The following is a 7,388-nucleotide window of genomic DNA, read 5'->3' as shown; positions in this document are numbered from 1 at the left end:
ACCAGGGAAAGGGAAGGGGGACTGTTCTAGATTAAAATAGCCTATATAATAAAAGCCTAATATGCAAATCGACTGAACTGGGGAACAACCCAGGAATGACCTGTTGCTATGACATGCACTGACCACCAGGGGGCAGATGCAGGAGCTGCCCCCAGCTCGCAGGCCCCAATTGGCAGCGGTGGGGGGTGCCTAGATTCTGGTTGAAAATTTTAAAAGCAGCTATAAAAAGACATTCTTGGGACAGTTGGGGGAACTTTAACTTTGGATAGGATATTGGATATTATGGAGTAACTGCTAATTTTCCTGGTGTGATAATGTAGGAGAATTTTTAAAAAAATATATTTTATTGATTTTTTACAGAGAGGAAGAGAGAGGGATAGAGAGTCAGAAACATTGATGAGAAACATCGATCAGCTGCCTCCGGCACACCCCCCACTGGGGATGCGCCCGCAACCAAGGTACATGCCCTTGACCGGAATCGAATCCGGGACCTTTCAGTCCGCAGGCCGACGCTCTATCCACTGAGCCAAACCGGTTTCGGCGAGAATTTTTATTATTAGCAGATGCATGCTGTGGTATTTAGGGGTTTGCTCAGGCAAACATAACAAAATACCACTTGTTGGGTGGCTTAAACAACAGAAAATTTCTCAGTTTTGGAGGCTGGAAGTCCAAGATGGGGGTACTTAGTGTGGTCGGGTTCTCATAATGGGATCAGTACCCTTATAAAAGAGGCCAGAGAGTTCTCTCTCCCTCTCTCTCTATCTAACGCTCCACCTCCCTCCCTTTCTCGCTTCTTCTCTCCCTCTCTCCACACATTCAACAAGAAGGCGGCAGTCTGCAAGCCAGGTAGAGGGCTCCTACCAGGCTGTGAGCTAAGTAGGGGCTTTTGTAATTTTGAGTTTGCCATTCTCACCCACATTTTACAAACTGAGGTTACAAGCCTTGCAAAAGTGCCTGGTGTGGTGGCTCAGCTGTTCAATCAGGGGGCTGAAATTCAAAGCAAGAGTTTTCAATTCCAAGTCCAGTGGTCCCTAAGGTAACTTGGTCGAGGCTAGATAGGAATGTTTACATATAAGGTTTCTATCAGTGATGGGCAACCTTTTGAACTTGGTGTGTCAAACTTCGCCAAAAAACTGAGCATAACTCGGGTAGTGTGTCACTTGGAGGAAAAAACATTATTTCGCAAATGTTTCATCCTCAGGAGCAGCAAATGTTTCATCCTCGGCATGCGGCCGCCTCAGCGGCTGCCTGTCATCAGCACTGACACGCGTGTCATAGGTTCGCCATCACTGGTTTCTATAAGGTTTAAAGATAACAGGAAAGTGCTTTGGGAACTAGGGAGGTACATGCCGTGTGGAGGCCTGTAAGAGCCCTGGCCCAGAAGTGGATCTCTAACTCCTCTCTGCCACCAAATTCTACGTGACTTGGATTCCCGAGCTTCACTTACTGCCACACTTGTGTCCACAGAAGTGTGTTCACGTCCAGCTTTTGTTTGAGGCATGACTCACCTTCCCGGAGTTCTGCCTCTCTGCGATGGTGTCTGATTCAGCAGCAGTCTCCAGGGGCTCACAAGTAACGTGGGGCCATGCCTGCTTCAGGAGTTAAGGGGGACACCAGCATATCGAGCTTTCTCAGTCACCTGGCCTTTCCTGCTTAGAGGGCCTGGGTCCTCCGATCCCGAACTCCGGAAGCCAGCTATGAGCCTCGTCTTCATGCTGCCCAAGGAGCCTGCGGGGGCATGCACAGACTCCTGGAGAGGCTGCATTTGATCGGGGCATCGAAAGTTGCAGCAGTACCGCCGTACCTGTGGTTTCAGTTACCTCGGATCATCTCAGTCTGAAAATGCATATTAAATGGAAAATTCCAGAAATAAGCAATTTCCGAGTTGTAAATTGTGTGCCATTCTGAGCAGTGCGATGAAATCCGGCACTGTCCCACTCTCCCTCTGGGACATGAATCGTCTCCATGCCGCACACCTGCCCGTTAGTCACGTAGCCGTCTCAGTTCCCGGGTGGACTGTTGTGGTGTTGCAGGGTTGTGTTCAGGGCACCCTTACTTTACTTAGTAATGGCCCCAAAGAGCGAGAGTAGCGATGCTGCCACTCAGATCTTCCACAGAGAAGCCATCAGTGCTTCCTCCAGGTGGAAGGTGTGTATGTGTGGAAAAAACGGTATATCGAGGGCTTGGCACCATCAGAGGTTTCAGGCAGCCACTGTGGGTCTTGAAATGTAACCCCGTGGATAAGGGGCTGGGGCTACTGTATTATCAACAGTGAAAAGGCAACCCATGGAATGGGAGAAAATATTTGTAAATCATATATCTGATAAGGGGTTAATATCCAGAATATATGAAGACCTAAAAGTCAACAAAACAACACAATTTTTAAAATGTGCGAAGGACTTAAATAGATGTTTCCCCAAAGACATACAAGTGGACAATAAGCACATGAAGAGGCGCTCAGCATCACTAATTAGGGATATGCAAATCCAAACTACAATGAGACATCACTTTATATCCATTAGAATGGCTATTATTTTATTTTAAAATATAGTTTTATTAGTTTCCAAGAGGAAGGGAGAGGGAGAGAGAGAAACATCAATGATGAGAGAGAATCATTGATCGGCTGCCTCCTGCATGACCCCACTGGGGATGGAGCCTGCAACCTGGGCATGTGCCCTTGACCGGAATCGAACCCGGGACCCTTTAGTCTGCAGGTCGACACTCTATCCACTGAGCCAAACCGGGGAGGGCAGGATGGCTATTATTGTAAAAAAACAAAAGTTCTGGTGAAACTGCACTGCTGGTGGGAATGGAAAATGGTGCAGCCACTGTAAAAAATAGTATGCAGGTTCCTCAAAAAATTAAAGATAGAATTAACATATGGCTCAGCAATTCCACTTTTGGGTATAAACCCAGAAGAAATGAAAGCAGGGTTTCAAAGAGATATTTGTACACCATGTTCATAGCAGCATAGTCACAAGAGCCAACACATAGGAGCAACCCAAGTGGCTGATTGATGAATGGATGACAACATGATCTGTACATTCAGTGGAATATTATCTGCTTTAAAAAGGAAGAAAATTCTGACACAGCCCTAGCCAGTTTGGCTCAGTGGCTAGAGCATTGGCTTGCGGACTGTAGAGTTCCAGGTTCGATTCTGGCCAAGGGCACATGCCCAGGTTGCGGGCTCGATCCCCAGTAGGGGCTGTGCAGGAGGCAGCCAATCAATGATTCTCTCTCATCATTGATGTTTCTATTTCTCCCTCTTTCTTCCTCTCTGAAATCAATAAAAAAATATATTTTTTTAAAAAATTCTGACACAGGCTAAGTGAAGTCACAAGAGGACAAATACTGTACAATTCCATTTATATGATGTACCCAGAGCCATCAAACGCACAGAGACAGGTTATCAGGGGCTGGGGAGGGAAGAGAGGAGTTAGTGTTCAATGGGGACAGAATTTCCTGGTCGGCATGATGAGAAAGTTCTGGAGATGGATGGTGATGATAGCGGCACAACACTGTGAATGTACTTAATGCCACTGAATTGCCACTTTAAAATGATTAAAGTGGTAGGTTTTATATTTTACTTCAATAAAAAACCTCATCACATATGATAGTATAACATAATTTGCCTTTAAAACCCTCCAAAACCTTGTGACTACTTTCCCTCTCAGTGATTTCCTGTTTATTTGCTTTTCCTACAGCAAAACCTGCCAGCTGCCTGTTTCGTCTCTTTTCTCCTCCCTTCTCTCCTAACCCTGCTATGACCCCTCTGCCCTACCGTTCCATGGAAGCTGCTCTCGGCAAGGTCAGAGGGGACTTCACACAGCTGTGCCATGGTCAACCCCGCGTCACTGACATACTCTTCCTTCCCCTAAAGTCACTGGCACCGCATGGCTCTTAGGACACCAGCTCCTCGCCCACCTCTGACCTCATTAGCTGTTCCTTCTGCTCCATTGTGATTCCTCCTCTTGTCCAGGAGTTGCTCATGTTGGAGGGCCAGGCCCCTCCACCTACCCTCACCTTGGTGATCTCATTCTATCTCATGGTTTGTTTTTTAATAGATTTTTATTGACCTTTTTTTTTTTACAGAGAGGAAGGGAGAGGGATAGACAGTTAGAAACATCAATGAGAGGGAAACACCAAGCAGCTGCCTCTTGCACGCCCCCTACTGGGGATCGAGCCCGCAACCAAGGTACATGCCCTTGATCAGAATCGAACCTGGGACCCTTCAGTCTGAGGGCCGACGCTCTATCCACTGAGCCAAACCGGTCAGGGCCTATCTCGTGGTTTTAAAGACCCATCTAGATGCTGACAGTTGTCAACTCTGTATCTCCAGTCCCGATCTTTCCCTGAATTTCAGGTCCATATACCACCCATCACCACTTGGGAGTCTACTGTGTATTTATCTCAAACTTAACATGCCTTGCTCTTCCCTCAGACCTGTGCGGTCCACAGCTGTTGCCCCTGATGTGTGGTTCCCCAAATCTCTTTCCCTGTCCTCTGGGTACCCAGCAGCTGGGTGTGGACATGTGAATGGGCAGAAGCAATGTCACCCCTTCCAGACCTGGCCCACAGAAACCCATCACTCGATCCTCCACCCGCCCAGGGCAATCCCGGAAGGCACAGATTAAATAAAGACGGCACAGCTCCTACCAGCTGGGTCCCTGATGACTGATGGAGCAGAGCCCCAACCCAACTTGTGCCAACTGTATTTGATGTAAGTGAGCAATACACTTCCAGAGGTCAAGCCACTGGGGGGTTAAGGGTATGTCTTTCTAGCAGCTGGTATATGTAACTATTCTGTGTTTTCTTAGATTCTGGATTTATCTATTCAGCATCCATTCATCATTGGGCCAATTGTTATTATTTTTTTAAAATATGTTTTTATTGATTTCAGAGAGAGGAAGGGAGAGGAAAAGAGGGATAGAAACATCAATGATGAGAGAGAATCATTGATCAGCTGCCTCCTGCATGCCCCCTACTGGGGATCAAGCCCACAACCCAGGCATGTGCCCTGACCGGAAGTTGAACCATGACCTCCTGGTTCATGGATCTACTAGTATGCTCAACCACTGAGCCATGCCAGCCTGGCAGGGCTAATTATTTTAGACACTATGTCTTTTTAAAAAATATATATTTTTATTGATTTCAGAGAGGAAGGGAAAGGGATAGAGAGAGAGAAACATCAATGATGAGAGAAAAATCACTGATCGGCTGCCTCCTGCATGCCCCCCACTGGGGATTGAGCCTGCAACCCGGGCATGTGCCCTGACCAGAATGGAACCCAGGACCCTTCAGTCCGCAGGCCCACGCTCTATCCACTGAGTCAAACCAGCTAGGGCAGGGCTAATAATTTTAGCTATATTTTCTTACTTTCCGTATTCTTGACACTCTGGCCTTGGTGGCCTGGCTGACTGGGAAGACAACGCCCCTCCCAGGTCTAGCCAATTCTTAGAGCTCAGGCTCCCACTCCTTATGCCTTTCACATGCAAACAACCCATCCAGAGACCACACCCCTGCCACCTCCTGACCCAACTCTCAGTGCCACATCAGCATTTCCCTCCCCTGCCAGACAACTGGGGCAGCCTCATGCCCTGCGCCCACTGGCATGATTTAAACTAGCCTTCCTGAGCGGTTTGCCCTGCCCGGACTGACATCCCGCTGGCTCTGGCCTCGCTTCCTCTTGCTCCTGGCCAAAACCTCGTGCCCAGCCGGCAAGGCATGCCCCTCCTCTTGGGAAATACAATCTTCTTCAGTGGCATTGGCCAAGCCATGTCTTCGTTTAGTCGCCTCCATAAAATTAAAAAATGAGATGGTAACCTTAACAAACACAGTGGGCACTCCACCCTCTGGCTGCTGAGGCCGAAAGTCTCGGCCGGAACCCCCCGGACTGCTGTGCGGTTGCACTTCACACCCAGCCCGCCAGCAACGCCTTTTGACTCTGCCTTCAAAACACGTAGACACCCCACTCCTTTCTCTGTTCCTTCTCTGCCACTCCTTGGGCTTCGCAGCAGCCTCCTCACTGGTCTCCCTGCTTGTTCACTTGGTCCCTTTCAGACCCTTTAGAAACCAAAACATGACGCTGCCCCTCCTCTGCTCACACCCTCTGATGACTCCTCGCTCTGAGTGAAAGCCAGTCCTGATGACAGGACCAGCAGGTCCCAGAGGGTCTGACTCTCCCACCCTCCACCCCCTAAGGATGTTGTCACCTTTATCCTCCTCCTCGACTCACCTCCTTGCTTTTCCTCTAGCACAGCTGGCTCACGCCACTACTTCCAGGTCTTTGCTCAAATGTCACCTGCTCGACGAGGCTCAGCCTGACCATTTTTTAAACAATTGCAACCCAGAGCCTGCCACATCTGGAACTCAAACCCCTGGCTCTGCTCCTTCCTTCCCCGCAATGCTTAGCACTTAACATAACATCTAACATTAGGCGGATTCTTTATGGCGGCTGCCGTACACCCACCCCAGCGAGAACACAGGCCGTTCTTAGGATCTCTCATCAGGTGTGCACATTTGCATCCCCAGCACACAGTAAGTGCTCACAATATTTGCTAAATAAAAGGAAAGTCCTGGTGAACATGAGCACTGACACGGTGAGGATAGCATTGTCCCTTCTTACTTCCCAAGGGCTTGAAGTTCCGCATGGGGTGGGTTTTTACTGGCTCCAGCTGCACACTAGCCAAGAACCAAGGCTGGTATTTTGCTATTTTGACATCATGCTATTGACACCCTGCACTGCCTCTGCCCTGTGGGAACCACACTCAGTGAACCAGCATCCCAGCCCGAAAGCCTTCTTATTCCGGCGGGAGGGGGGGGGGGGGGGGGGGGGGCTCGCTCAACCACTCGGACTTCCTGCACGTTGTGTCACCTGGGAACTGGAAGGCCCTCGGGGATCGAGATCGAACTCGTCTGGGGAGCTGCCAAGCTTCAGAGTTTTCATAAGCTCCCAGGTGGCTCCAATGTGCAGCCAAATTTCAGAAGCTCCCCTCAGTCCATGGCAGTTAGAGGAGGTGTGGAGGGCGGGGCCGTTGAGCAATTATGCAGAGAAACAATGACTAATGCAGTGAGTGGTGAGGCAAGCCCAAAAATCAGAGGGAAAAAATAAACCTGAACTTCAGCAAATGCTTCTCTACAAATGAAAAGCCTTCCGTGATTTTCCTGTTGTATACAAACGGGAAACTTCAATCTTCAGATGTTTTGGAAGGAAAATCTGGAGGAAAAAGCTCAATTGCAATCTAATTTCCAGGCCCTTTTCCCATGCCAAAGCCAGCTGTGGGTCTAAGCCAACGAGGACGGCAGATGTTTATCACTTCCCCTTTGTTCTGTCTGGCATTTGGTTTCACAGTGACCAACTCTACACATTTTCTACTGTTCCTATGGAT

This window comes from Eptesicus fuscus, chromosome 20, assembly GCF_027574615.1.
Source record: "Eptesicus fuscus isolate TK198812 chromosome 20, DD_ASM_mEF_20220401, whole genome shotgun sequence".
NCBI classification, from domain to species: domain Eukaryota; kingdom Metazoa; phylum Chordata; class Mammalia; order Chiroptera; family Vespertilionidae; genus Eptesicus; species Eptesicus fuscus.
This window is presented reverse-complemented; position numbering follows the sequence as displayed.